Here is a 15,606-nt window from a genome sequence, read left to right as displayed (position 1 = left end):
CCTGTTTTTATTCAGCCTTTTTGTTAAAGTTTTGCTTTTGCTGACGGAAGAAGTGTAAAAGCATCAAATAATTATCAGATGCCAGTTGAACAGCAGTAAATATTTACATATAGGAAACAGGTCACTGAATAGGTCTACGCAGTGGTACCCACAGAGGGTCAAAAGTGAAGATGGCACAGGACTTTGATTGCATTGCTATGCCCACCTCTTCACTTTTTTGATCCACATTTCCCATGGATGTTGCTGGGTTTACTCCGCCTTCAATGTAAGAAAGGCATGTTCTCTTGACATTAATCTCAAGGATTCTGAGATTATTGTAGGCTGGGAAACAGAGAGGGAGAGATGGGTTATCTACATTGTGGCTATACTGTAGGTTACACTATACTGTAGGTTTCTTAAAGTGTGGTCTGAGGACCCCTGGGATTTCCCCTAAGACCCTCGGAGTGGTCTGCAAAATCAGAATTATTTGCCAGATATTGAACAGATTTGCAAACATTTAAAAGAATGTCACTCTTCATTGCTTTCTCTAAATGTAGTCATTAAAATGTAGTCATTAAAATGTCATGAAAAACATTGTATTTATATTAATATCTAATGGGTTTAATGTCATTTTTACATGGTTCAATACATATTCTACAAATGCATCAACTTTAATTTTTAATACAGTAAATATTGATAAATACTGTACAATCCACACAAATAAACACTCTTTTGGAGTCCTCCACAATTATTAAATTTGGGAAGGAGGCCCGAGAGCAAAATGTTTAAGAAACGCTGCTATAGATGAACTAGTCGCCAAATCCATAGTTCATTTTCATAACTGCTATGCTTCTTTGGCTCTTAAAGCTGCCAAAAACTGAAGGATTGCAAAAGGAAAAAACTCTCATATAGATAGTGTTTAAGAATACTAGTGTCTCTAGCCCAATCTATTGGAAAATGAAAAATAAAATAAAAATAGAACACAACAGTAGAAATTAGAATGCTCTATAATCATTTGTCTGAGCAGGGGGTTGGACTAGAAAACTTCCAAGGTCCCTTCCAACTCTATTCTGTTAGTTAAAGGCAGCTTTGGAAAAATAAAGCAATTTTGAATTCAGTTAACCAACAGCTGTATAACTGAAGTAGAATTTGCTTGTGCAAATATCAGTCTATTAAGGGAGCATCAGTTTAAAATCTGCAGCATCAAGAACAGCAGATCCTGAAACTAAAATATCAAAATAAAAAAAACAACTAACAAAAAGCCTCCAGGAAATTTTGTGTTTGAAGCAAAGGCTGCCAAAACTGCTGTTTTTGGAAAGGCATGAATATGAGATGTCTTGCACCACAAATGAAAGAAAGACTTTGAAGAAGCAAAGGAAGCAACTAATACACTGAATAAATTTATATACTCAGAAAAAGGGTTACATATGAAAAGCAAACTGTTTTACTGGGAGTTTTACTGGGAGTGAAGGAGAAAACACAAACCTGTGAATTTGAAGGTTATACAGATTGATTATTACAATACAGTATAAGATAAAATATGACAGAATCTAAGCAAGGTTACAAAGAGAACTCCATTTATTTCGCTCCGTACATGATTAGATTTGTATGAGAAAAGTAGAGATCAACATACAGAACCCATTAATTCAGATCCTTCTGGGCAACCTTCCACAAATGCAAGAAATCACTTCTACACTATACCATAGAGCTTTGCCATATTATTAGAATCCAGGTAAAGGAATGTTAAGGGATGCGGTGGCTCAGTGGCTAAGATGCTGAGCTTGTCGATCGAAAGGTCAGCAGTTCAGCGGTTTGAATCCCTAGTGCCGCGTAATGGGGGTGAGCTCCCGTTACTTGTCCCAGCTTTTGCCAACCTAGCAGTTCGAAAGCACATAAAAATTGCAAGTAGAAAAATGGGGACCAACTTTGGTGGGAAGGTAACAGCGTTCCGTGTGCCTTTGGTGTTTAGTCATGCTGGCCACATGACCATGGAGACATCTTTGGACAGCGCTGGCTCTTCGGCTTTGAAATGGAGATGAGTACCACCCCTTACAGTCGGGAACAACTAGTACATACAGTATGTGCGAGGGGAACCTTTACCTTTCAAAGGAATGTTCTACACAGTGAAGATCCTTCCCTTCCTTTCCCTTCCCTTCCCTTCCTTCTGCCATCTGACTCCAAAATAACTCTAGGTGCTTCATATCCAATAGAAATAATAAAGACATAATAACAACATGAAAAACCCACATGTCCAGCCAAACCCAGTCCTTCTTACGACAACATAACCTACAGAGCTCCAAGGTCTACCTCAAGATCTGGCAGAACAGGCAAGTTTTTAAAGTCCTCTAGCACATTATCCAAAGGTACGGCACAGATCTTTGAGGGATCTCATTCAAAAGGGCTTATTCTCCTACCGATAGTAGCATGAATAAACATTCCAATAAAGCTAGAGACCTTATTTAACCACGGCACAAAGAATGGATATTTATTAAATTTATATGCTGCCCAACTCATTGAAAAAGCAACTATGCATACTGCAGAGGAAGTGCCTACAATGCAATTGATAGGGATGACATCCCTATCCAACTCTGTTATTCTATTCTATTTGACATGAGCAATTCAATAGTGTAAAACCTCTTGCAAAGGCATTACGAGAATCACTCTGTGAGGGAGATGGGAAGTTTCTAAATTTGGTATATAAATAAATAACTAAAACAAATTAAGACAGTATACTTGAGAGTAAAGACAGCCCTCTTGGAAACAAAAACTTTTTTTTTTAAATTTGATTTATATGCCGCCCTTCTCCGGAGACTCAGGGCGGCTTACAATGCGTTAGGCAATAGCCTTCATCCTTTTGTATATTTATACAAAGTCAGCTTATTGCCCCCACAACTGGGTCCTCAATTTACCTACCTTAGAAAGGATGGAAGGCTGAGTCAACCTTGAGCCTTGGCGAGATTCGAACCTGCAGTAATTGCAGGCAGCTGGTCTTAATAACCAGCTTAATAACCTTAATAATCTTCGGCTTTGAAACAGAGATGAGCACCGCCCCCTAGAGTCGGGAACAACTAGCACATTTATGTGAGGGGAACCTTTACCTTTACCTTATCCCAGGTATGTTTTTCTTCACTAAACCAGGTGGCTAGAGAAAGCTTGTGGAGAGTTTCCTTCTGTCATGAACTACAGTGGAAGGAGATAAAGGGATTGGCATGCTGGGTGGCAGCTCTATTCCTGTGTGCCAGCCTGCACTGGAAGCTCTTAAAAAGGGCTGGACTTGGCTTTTCCAGAAGGTCTTCGGAGATTGAATAACTGAAGCTGTTCACAAAAGCTTTTCTGTACCTTGCCTTTATCCAAACTAGAATTTAGAATTAGAAAACTTTATTTAGCAAGTGTGATTAGATACACAAGGAATTTGTCTCCTGTGCAGAAGCTCTCAGTGTACATGTAAAGCAACAGAGTAATCATCATCATCATCATCATCACCATCATCATCATCCCAATAATAGGGGGTAGTAAGGAAGATAAGAAGGATAATACTACTATTGCAGCCATTCAATTAAGTTCTCTATACATAAGACATTAGACAGTACTGTGAGAATTCACTGTTTCATTTAATTAGGTATTTCATTTCAAACTAAGGTACTTCATTGCTATTACTGCTGTTTTATACACTGCTTACAGCCCAATGTAGCAAAGCAGTATAAAATTCTTAAAATTTGAAAAAACAAGCAGAACAAATCATGGCCAAGATCAGAATAGCCTTGATTTTCCTTGGATTCCAAACCTTTTGCTCATTCAAAAGTCCCAGGACTAGATCTTCTAATTTCACTATCTTTCAGCTGCTGTAGTTTAATTTCATTCCTGTTTTGTATTAAAAGTTGGATGATACCTTTACTGCAAAAATCCATTGCATTGAAAGAACCAATATGGCCCATGAACACACACAGAAGGATACACTTTTACGCACTGAAGCCCTTTCTGTGGATCCTGCTGGTGGTGCCTCTGCTTACAATTACTGAAAAACTCTACCCCCATCACCCCCACCCATCTCCCAGAACTGACAAGAAATGGAAAATCCCAGGTCCTTCAATCCATACACCTGGGTGATTTTGGGATAGTCACTCTTTATCAGTGCAAGCCACCTCACAAGGTTGTTGTGGGAAGCTGGAACATTATGTATGTATGCCAACCTGAGTTGATTAAAAAAAAGGTGGAATAAAAATCTAATAAATGAACATTACAGTTGTGGGCACAGAAAAATGGGTTTTGTTAGATGCCAAGCAGAACTCAAGCTGTTAAAACAGCAGTGACTAAAAAAGTCACTGGTGCCTACAGAGATCAGAGTTACAGGGTAAAAAGGACTCAGATAAGACTTTCAATGCAGTGACAAATTACTAGAAGGATTGCATTGAAAATGGTTGGCAACATGTCTGAATACTGTACACGATCACTTTTTCCACTACAAAACCTGCTGGAATGATTCCTCCCCCCCCCCGCACAACAAATGTCTGAGTATCCAAAGATAGATAAAACACTAATCTTACCAGCACCTGAAAACATTTGGTATGAGGGCAGGGGCGGTGGAAAACTTGGGGAAAATGTATCTGATCATAAAGGTTCAATTATTTATTTATTAAATTTATATGACCTTTAGTCCCATGAAATGCAATGGCCCATTGATATAAGTAGGGAAAAGTGCTGCAACAGATCTAGATTCCCACTTAGCAGACCCATTACTGTATCAAGGGACATGCCCAGAGGAAAATTCACCTAATTACATGCCAGGCTGATTTTCCTATCGCTCAACTTTCTAAATGCTAAGGAGGTAGAAATGGCTTGGAAGATAGCATATCAGATCATCCAAGACTAGTTTGGTTAGCTTGAGTTTCTTCTTTGGAAGCAAGTCCCACCTACCCGTTGGGTGAAACTGTCCTCAAGAGGCTGGTGGAAATGTAATGTTAGATTTTTGTAGAATCCCAAAGAAATGCCCTATTAATATAATAGAAGATTAAAGTTTATGATAAGATTACATACAGTACAGTAGGTAAAGACATTGTTTTGCTTTGTTTTAAATTGCACATTTTTTTTTATTCCTCTCTGCTGGATTCTTCTGAACCAGTGATGAATTGAAAATACAGATGTACCGATAATAGCTGATTGGAATCCATAATTATATAAATAAGCATGGTTATATGAATACTTAACTTACACTCAGTCCAGGTATGCATGACATTTGATTCAGTCCCTGGGGAAATGACTTCCCCAGTAGAATCTACTTAAATCCATACCTGCCAAATTAATGTCCAGAGCAGTTATCTTTTGCTATTATGGCATCCCTATTTGTGGAAGTTGGCTAGCTACCTTTTTTTAAATTGACCTTATAATAAAAACAGAATTTAAAAATATAGCAATATTTTTATTCATACATGCCTTTCTAGCTACTCTCTTTCAACATAAGCAGTCTTATTAACTCTATCCAGCCACTTGGCCTTCCCCTCTTCTCAGCCAAATCATTGCATTGCCTGCTCAGTGTGAACCACTGGACAATCATTTCATTTATTTATTTCTATATGAATTTTATTGTATATTCTCTCAATTCAGCAACTTATCCTCCACTCTAAATGCATACAAAATATTCCATCATTCAGTTCTATTCATCTGATCACATGGTTTCCTAAACCAACATCTATGCAATAAACTTTCTTCCTTACACTCGGCAGTGACTTGATAAAACAGTAAATATTACCTGCAGAGTTTTTTATCCTGCATGCCCCAAGTTTTGCTCACTTTCTCCTCTTGTACCTTTTTAATCAGAAAACTGCCAAATACCTCTCCAGACACAATTAATTGCAATAGCAATAGCCCTTAGACTTATATGCCACTTCATAGTGCTTTACAGCCCTCTCTAAGTGGTTTATAGAGTCAGCACACTGTCCTTAACAATCTGGGTCTTCATTTTACCAACCTCAGAAGGATGGAACACTGAGTCAACCTTGAGCAGGTCAGGATTGAACTGCTGGCAGTCGGTAGATTTTTGCCTGCAATACTGCATTCTAACCACTGTGCCATAGGGCTCCTATTAACACACTAAATCAATTACCATATTAAATACAATTAACATACTAAATCTGTCTTATGGGGGTTTTTCGTCACTTTTGCATCAGATACAGCTTCAGTCTTTACACGTGTTGCACAAGTCATGCCACTCAAGTTAGCAAACCACATCCATATTTAAACATTTCTCCAGTTACACCAGCTGCACCTGTAGCCTTATCGTTTCTCAACATTCTCGCTATTTTTTCATTGAACACTAACATGTATAGTGTTTGTTTAAAACCATTCTTTGACAAGTCATTCCCACACAAATCTCTAAAATACTCCTTCAAAAATTCCCTCATTTGAGTTACAGTACATCCTGCATCATCTCATCATTTTAATTCCACTCACACTGATTGGGGCTCCTTGGTTAGACCTCTTCGCCTGGCGTATTTACTAAACTATTTTTTTATTTTAATTAAAAGCATTCTGCATTTTCTCTGTCCCTTTATATTAATAGTTCTCTGCTGCCACTGAGTACATTCTTCACAACTATCTTTTTTCTGTCTATGCTTTACAAATATCTTTTTTCTCTGTCACTGCATTAGTCATTTTTGTATATGCATTTTTCTTACTAACAGTCTCTTTTAGTTAATCATTCCATCAAGCATCCTTTTTCATATTTTCCATTATTGTAATTTTATGCATTTCTGTGGAACTCTATCACATAATCATGTTTGTTTTATTCCAAGAGGTTTCCCCTTATGGAAGGCTATGTCTGCTTTTTATTCATTATGTTGGAAATTAATTTTTCTACGAATAACATTCACTTCTCTGCATGTATTCATCAATTCTACCCTACAAGATCAGACTAATGAGAGGCAGCATTCAGATGTGAACCAGGCCAAAATCTAGCATAGGTTCTCTCTTCACTTGTTGGCTGCCCTTTAAAGAATTACGCCTTTTCTAAGGGCTGAACAGTTAAGAAGACTGCTCCTCCCCATTCTCTTAATTTCACATAAACACAATATTTTTCTTTCTCTCCTTTCATTTGTTGGTTTGTGCTCTTTCCCCTTTACTCCTCCTACATTCCAAGTCACAATCTGTGGACGGATCAGCCCATATTTATAATTGCCACCCAACATCGCTTTGGCCAATCAAGGCTTTTACAATACTTTTGTAAGTGTCAGCTAAGTTACCCATCTTGGTTAAACCCATGCAAAGTGCAGCATTCCCAGTTAGTAGTATGGACTGTACCCGTCAGTTTGGATGCATTTGGCATTCCATTAGCACAACCAAAGCCCAATTTTATCATGTTCAGAGTATTCTGTGCAAGTTTCAGGTCTGTAATTTAGACAGGACATAAGTAACAAAATAGTTCTATGAAAAAAATGCAATAAAAGAAGCAATTATTGGGAACACAGCAGAGAACTGAAAGTAAAGCTATCAAAATAATTGAGATTAACTGTAGCATGACTTGCTAAACATTAAAGTAAACGAACTTGTTCCGGTCTATAGTTGCAATTGCAAATATTAAAGAGGACAAGGGTGATCTTATGTCAGATGGCGAGGTCCTGTGTCAGCCAATACAAGAGCCCTGAGAAGCAATCTACATTTTAAATAAATAAATAAATAAATAATTTTATTTCTATACCGCCCTTCTCCCGAAGGACTCAGGGCGGTGTACAGCCAATTTAAAACACAAGACACAACAATGATTAAAAATTAAAATAATTAAATAAATTTGGCCGGATTAAAACCCCAAAAATTTAAAATACCCCAATTAAAATTATTATGTTGATAGCCCGGCCTGGCGGAACAACACGGTCTTCAATGTGCAACGAAACACCCGGAGGTCGGAGATCTTACGTATTTCCAGGGGCAGTTCATTCCACAGGGCTGGGGCTCCCACAGAGAAGGCCCTCCCCCTGGGTGTCGCCAGCCGACATAACTTGGCTGATGGCACCCTGAGGAGACCCTCTCTGTGGGAGCGAACTGGTCGGTGGGAGGCTATTGGTGGCAGAAGACGGTCTCGAACGTACCAAGGTTCTATGTCATGGAGCGCTTTAAAGGTGGTAACCAACACCTTGAATCGCACCCGGAAGACCACTGGGAGCCAGTGCAGCTCACGCAGGAGGGGTGTCATGCGGGCACAATGGGTTGCGCCCATAACCACCCGCGCGGCCGCATTCTGGACGAGTTGGAGCCTCCGAGTGCTCTTCAAGGGGAGCCCCATGTAGAGAGCATTACAATAGTCCAGCCGGGAGGTGACAAGGGCATGAGTGACCGTGCGCAAGGCGTCCCGGTCCAGAAAGGGCTGCAACTGGCGGATCAGGCGAACCTGATAAAAGGCCCCCCTGGCCACGGCTGTCATGTGCTCTTCTAAAGACATCCGTGCGTCCAGGAGGACACCCAGATTGCGAGCCCTCTCTGTGGGGGGCAAAGATTTACCCCCAATAGTCAGCGATGGCACCTGCTGACTATATTGGGACGCCGGCAGCCACAGCCACTCGGTCTTGGATGGGTTGAGTCTGAGCCTGTTCCTCCCCATCCAGACCCGCACGGCCTCCAGGCAGCGAGACATCACATCAAGGGCATCGTTGGGGTGGTCTGGGGTGGAGATGTACAGCTGAGTATCATCATTTTCTCTTCTTTTTTTGAAAAAAAATATTTATTTAAAACAAAAACAAAACAAAAAACCACCATCATTCAAATACAATCACAGACAGTGTGTCGATCGGTTAAAATTCTTTTGTGCACGGTCCCATATCCAAAATTACCAATTATTTAATTTAGAAGCAATCTACATTTTCATGCAGCACACAGGATGCTAGTTAGTGTCCTTAGAATCAAATCTAATCTGAACAGTATACAAATGTTTTATGGATGCTTAAAGAAAATAAGAAGGCTTCTAAGGTTGTTCAAAATCTGGAAGATCAGATAAGATTTCCCCAACTTTGACCTTAAAGCAGGGAACCACCTTTGAGATTCTTGATCATATATGGAAGTCTGTGAGAATTATATGGGCACTCACAAAATGGTTCTAGGGTGAATGTGGCACCAGAAGGCAGACGAAACCCTGGATTTTATTTCATTTTTTAGGAACGAAAAATGAAATGGGCTCTAGATGGGTCCCAAAAACATTGCAGAAGTACAAATTATGCTTGAGGCCAATCTTTTGCAGAATGGCAGCTTACTTATCTCTTTTTTTTTAAAAAAATCAACTTAAAAACATTAAAAGAATTCAAAATCTGCAGATTAACAGTTCTATATAAAATTGAAAACAGGAATTGAACGGAGCGCCACAACAATCACTCCTGTACTGTTCAATCATTTTCCTGATGATTTAGATGAAGAGGTGGAGGAAAGAAATGCTTGTCAAATTTGCAGGTGATACAACATAGCTTGGACAGCTAATACTCCAAAAGGCAAAATAATAAGAGTGATAGGCACTTTGGGTGCAATCCCAAATTATCTAGAGCACCACTTGAACACCAACTAGCATTGACAAAATTACTTTCAATCAATTGCAAAAGGCAGTTTTACTTGGAACAAGTTACAATATGTTTAATACCATCAAACCACATCTCACTATCATAGGTCCTTGGGAAGGATTCGATAGGTGGATAAAAATGCCAAATCCAGTCTAAACATGTGGCTGACTGTGCAGTGAACCATAGTAAGTTTTCACCAGTCTTAGACTGTAAGTCTAACTGTAGATTACATCTATGGAGATTCTCAGTCACCATAGTCATAATTGTCTCAAAGGTGCTTTTTCAAAAGGCAACTGGACTATGGGTTTTTTTTCTCTTGAGGAAAAAGAAGGCGTGAAGTGAAAAAAAGAAGCTTCTTGGATGGGAAGTGAAACGTCTTCTGTTTCCTCAAGGGAAAAAAAATACATAGTCCAGTTGCCTTTTGAAAAAGCACCTTTGAGACAACTAGATTACGCACACATAATACTAATAATATTCTGGTAGTCTGGTTAAATGGAATGAAAGTAACTGAGTGAAATTTAACAGGAGGAAGTGTGAAATTATTTACTTAGGAAATTATGTGACCAAAAGGTTAATATTGTTTGCAAAAAAGATAAGTAAGTGACTACAAACTATGTAGGACCTAACAATGTGATTTGGCTACAATGACAGTGAATGCTACTTTAGGCTGCCTTAAAAGAAGTATCATTTCCAAATCATGAGGAACAATTATTCCATTCTATTCTCCTTTGGCCAGACATCTCAATTATTGTTGCTAATCTTGGGTATCATGCTTTAAGAAGTGTTCACAGACATTAGAATAAGTTCAAAGAAGATCAACTAAATTGATGAGAGAACTATAGAAAGAGATTGAAGGTACAGAGAAAGTTTACTCTTGAGAAAAGACGTTTGACATAGGATAAATTAGCACTCCTCATATACCGCATGGCTGCAACACAAAAGGACAAGGCTAGTCTCATTCCACAATGCAGGACACAAAACATTCAACTTAAATTAGAGGAAGTCCAATTCCAACTGAATTTCAGGAAAAATAAATCCTAACAATAAGAACAGTCAGTCTGAGAATAGGAAAAAAGACCCAGAGAAGTAGTGGATTCCTCTTCACCAGATATGTGAAAGTAGAGTCTACACATTGACCTGTCTGGAATATTTTAATTTGGATTCCAGAATTGAGCGAGGGAATGCATTCATAGGCCTACACTGCCCCTTCCAACTATGATTCTAAAAAAATAAAATTAGGCAGCTTCAGAGTTGCTAAACATCCTAATAGTTTTGAAGAGGAACATGTGTACACTCCATTGTTTGAAATTATGGAGGCTGACTAATTTTATTTAAAGACACACACAGGGCACGGCATTCATCGCCAGCAGAAGGCACCTCTGTTCAGCCCCTGGCATCCTGGTGGATCTCAAGTAGAAAGAATGCCAAATCCAAGGACATGGGAAAGCAACATGGGGTTGGCTGTATTATAGCAAAAGAAGTAGCCTCTCTTCTCTGGTAAAGCTATGGTTTTTATTTATTTATTTATTTATATGCCGCCCTTCTCCGGAGACTCAGGGCGGCTTACAATGCGCTAAGCAATGTTGCAAAGGTTCCTCTGAACTATCTGGGTTGAGGGGGTCAATCATATGCAAGTCACCTATTCCTATGCATGTAATATCAAATCAACCAATGCACCATACACTTCTTCTACAGGCTTCAGTCAGCTGAATTATATAAAACACTTTCTTGTACATACCAACAGGCTATGGGTACTAGTCACTTATTGACACTGCTTGTGCTTATATAAGGAAAACCAATATGGTGCGGACTGTACATAATCCTCACCTTACTGAGAGTTGCACCTGCAAAGAGTGGTGGTAATGATCCTCAAAGTGACCACTCATCACACAAATGGCTACTTGCAACTTATTTATAAGCACTTAAAAAAATTACAGACAACTGTATTGAGGAAAAGAATCAGTGCTTTCTGATCCATCTAAAAGTAGGAGTTTTACAACTTTGGCTCACAAGACTGCAGCAGTTCTAGGAGCGAAGACACCCCTCCCTCTCCCCTTCAAAACTTCAAATGTTTCCAACCTTACTTTGATAGACGGCTCTTCAGACAGGTCTCCCATCTTTGGTTCTGTCCTACCCGGAAAGTGGCTTACTCAGCGAAGAAACCAGCTGGTCACAAGCAACGTGACCGGGTAAAATAACTGCACTAACACTGAATGCCAAGATGTACCAGCATAGCCAGCCCAAAAATCATATTCAGGCACGTCCCAGCCTATGGCTTCAGGCTGTTGAGTCACAACAGCAGCAGCAAGAAGGAAGACTTGTTTTGGAGTGGAGAATCAACTACTAAAAAAACCAGGAAAAGAGCATTTCAAGCCAGAGAAATCAATCTTGCCACATTCTGTCAGAAAAAGCAAGCAAAATTAAGATGTTTGGAAGAATGTTAGACTCAACAAAGCTGAAAGGAAGTCTAAGAGAGAAAGAGTAGGCAAGTGTTTTCAAAAATACCTGAGCACCAAGCCAAAGTAGATGTGGATCACAATTTGAGAGCAAGAGAAGTAACTTGAACACACCAGTCTAGCAAACAAGCAAGCACACAGCCCAACTAAAAGATGAGTGAAGTCTGAGTGCCACAGCAGAGAAGGCTCTTTTTGCTCCAACGGTACAAGCTGCCAGCCGTTAATTGCGTATACAACCCTGCACACCAGAGAACAAGACCAACAGGGAACTTCATATGACTTTGCATATTTAAGCACAAGGGACAATTACAAGAAGAGCAGAAGTGGTAGACTGGTGTTGCAAAGGAATGCAGTAACCCTCTCTGCATGCTTGTATGCTGCAGATAGCTTGGCTGAAAATGAATGCCAGCCTTCATACACTATAACTCAACACAAGCTGAGATGTGCATCATCTTATGCAAGAAAAGCATTGTACAAATAGAATAAATTAGTTTAATGCAACCTCAGTTCTCACATCATGGGAGAAGCAAAGAGCTGAAGCCTCTTATCATACCACCAGTAGAAATCTCACTCAGCAGGACTGGAGTCTTTTGTCACCTAAAAACACAGAGATATATACACACACTTTCTTTCTCTTCTTGACTTTTTATTCACAGGTCCATAGCAGAAGAGGAAGTGAATCCTAGTGAGATAGTCTAAAAAACTGGTGGACCTGCAGCATCTGAAGAGCCAATTGACAATGAAACCTGCAGGACATTGGAATGGGATTCCTTTTTTTTTTTGAAGTCACATGTTCCCCATAAAGCTCAGTCATAAAAGTATACAGAAGCTTTTAAGACGGTAACATCTCTCATCCAGTTTCCATTGTGTAAAACATGATTCCAAGTGATTGTCCTTCACCAGAATCTAGATAGCTCCTAAAGCTAATGCATTTTATATAATAATCTAAAATATCAAGTTTCACAAGTACAGTTCGTGGTAGAGGTTTTAAACCCCATAGAATAAGATTGGCCTCTACTTCTAAAAATTTCTAGTAAGAATGAAACTGACTACCTACTGTCTCCTGGTGGTCAGTGTAAGAGAAAATGCCACACAGGATATATATTATGGGGATATTATTATCAACTGGACATAAGATGATTCAAACATGATATTTTGTAGGGAGTACATACAACAAACAATTTCCCAGTATAATATTATATATATTAACTAGGATAAGAAGACAACTTATTAAAAATCAGAGGCATACAGATCCAAGCTCATGATGCCGTCAAAACAGGATTTGAGAAGGAATTCTTAGCTCCTGATGGATTCCCCAATAAGAGTAGCTTTCTGCACGTCACCATCTAACATGAAGGAGATGGGAGTCACATTGAGATGCTAAAATTTGCAAGACTGAAACCCAAAAGTGTACTGAGCAATCATCCTAGAAGTATTTAGTGCACTACAGCACCTTGGATTATCAGGCTGATCTATGTGACATGGAGGGTGGTAGTTACTCTTGTCCTTCCTTACTACTGTAATAGCTCCACATTTTCTCTTGCATGAAGAGAAGTGTTCACTAGTAAAACTCTCATCCCATAATACTCACTTATTTACCTTGCCTTGGGGCTCTCTGAAAAACGTTACACTACAACAGCCCAAAGGTAGTGCATCTTCATCAATTGTAATTTACAACATTAATTCAACTGGATTGTGTATTGGTTTATATGTACTCGAGTGGGACTGCCCAGATACTGGCCTATGTCTTCCATAGATAGTGGTACTTCCACAGGCTCAGGAAAGATAACTTTCAATGGAAATGAGGTAGATTGGAAGGAAGAAGGACACAGGCAAATATTACAAGACACTTTCCCAATCCAATGTCCAAAGCATGTGTCCTCCTGGAATACAGTGTATCTACCTCCAACTGTAACAACCCATAGAGTCTAGAGATGACCTTTGGTAGGTTTGTTTGATGGAAAGAATACAAAAACTTTTCTTCTATTCCAAAAACAGTATATTATCCCATCATATGATAGTTGGTCCAATGGAAAGATGAACCCAAGCTGAAACCATGTAGGCAACATTTTAGCAATACCAGAGAGAGATATGGAAGGCATGCCAGAGACAGAGAGAAAAGGTGCAACGTATTGTTGAATGGATTTGGTTTTGATTATGAAAATCCCAAATTCTTAAGAAAACACAGAGCACCTCAAGAATTCCTGCAATACTGGAATATGCTGAACAGCCAGCTTACCCCACAAGACAACACAGATAAGAAAAAGATTCTTCAACAAGATCCTTCTTCAAAATCTGTAATGAGCGAAGCTCTCTGCAAATAGCAAGTCAATGCTACAAGGTTTGGATAAATCCATTTTGGGAAAATTCAAGGAGAATATGTTTCACTCCATTCCATATTTTGGATCCAGCTAAATCTCAAGATCGGAAAACTAAATTCCAAATGCATTAAGCTTTTGGTAACGAAAGATTATTTATTTAAGGGATTTGACTGCAGCCAGATATAAATCCTATGCCTTAATGTTTAGATTTCACACTTTTGGAAGCTGCTAGCTTACTTTTTTGTTGTATGAAAATTGCAAATCCTCTGTTTGATTCAGCTGTTACTGATCTAGACAGCAGTGGGTCTGCTGTCAATATAAAGGCTGTTCTGTACCATCTTCTTCAGGCCCTTTATATGGACTCTTAGTGCATTTTTACAGGCAACTGAGAAGAGTATATGCTGGAAGAAGGGAGGTGGAGATGGATTCTTTATGGGCTAGGGCTAGGCCATTCTTCAAACTTCCATAAACACCATAATGGAAAATGTCTTTCTCTTCCTCCCTCTCTTTACCTATCAACTAGTATAACAAACTCAGAACAATTAAACAATATTGGCTTCTGGAATTTGAAAGAGAAGGTGCTGGTGATGATATAATTGATGCTAGCAGAAACTTTTCAAGAATTCTTTTCTTGATTTAAAGTAAACATCTGCTTTCAGAATACATTTCTCAATGTTTTATTCTTGTTTTTAGAGGAACCTGGTTTCATCCTTGAGTGCCTTTATATCATGAAGACATCAACTCAGACATGAGTTTACAAGAGGAAGGAGAGACCACCAAGGCAACTAATACAATCCACCTCTCAGTCCCTGGCACTCATTGGTAGGTTATTGTAATAATGTGAGAGCTTTGCACTCTTAGAAAATGCTCCAATTTGTATTTTTCACTTCAGATCAAAAATCCTGTTTAAAATTAGCCCACGTAACAATTGTGGAACCTAGATTTTCGCCAGTCAGTTTAAAAATAGTTATCTTCCATTTTAATTGCTGCATTAGGGCCACCGATATACTGGAAAGGTTGTCACAGAAGATTCTCACTACTTCTCCATGAAATTGTGCTCCTAGGGCTATTTCTCTGCAAACAGAGAATGCAAAGTAGGAAACCACCTCAAAATCCTGTAGTATAATCAACCCTTCCCCCAGTCAATTCCCCTCGCTACTTTATTTTATATTTATTTGGCTTTAGAGAGGGGAATGCTGTATCCCAGGGCCTGGATGCACTATGTCATCATTAATCTGAAATATCAAGTGATGACATGACAGGCAATACAGCAGCCTTCACAAGAATTATGAGGCCTTTCCTCCCACTTTTTTCACCTCA

At 39.1% G+C, this 15,606-nt stretch overlaps 1 protein-coding gene across 7 annotated transcripts in view; it reads right to left on the bottom strand.

The window, feature by feature from the left end:
• The window catches only part of S1PR2 (sphingosine-1-phosphate receptor 2), a 69,143-nt gene that overhangs the window by 42,599 nt on the left and 10,938 nt on the right, over positions 1-15,606 (bottom strand). For 2 of the 7 annotated variants that reach the window (XM_034434314.3, XM_087886560.1), the window contains exon 1: positions 11,594-11,718. The exons of the other annotated variants lie outside the window; for them this stretch is intronic. The gene's annotated coding sequence lies outside the window, so the exon portion shown is untranslated. Of the gene's footprint in view, positions 1-11,593; positions 11,719-15,606 lie in introns of those variants that run through there. 7 annotated transcript variants of the gene reach the window in all.

The sequence above is a fragment of the Pantherophis guttatus genome, chromosome 2 (assembly GCF_059756535.1).
Source record: "Pantherophis guttatus breed Tessera chromosome 2, ASM5975653v1, whole genome shotgun sequence".
Classification (NCBI taxonomy): domain Eukaryota; kingdom Metazoa; phylum Chordata; class Lepidosauria; order Squamata; family Colubridae; genus Pantherophis; species Pantherophis guttatus.
Note: the sequence above shows the minus strand (reverse complement) of the source record. Positions and strands in the feature narration are given on the sequence as shown.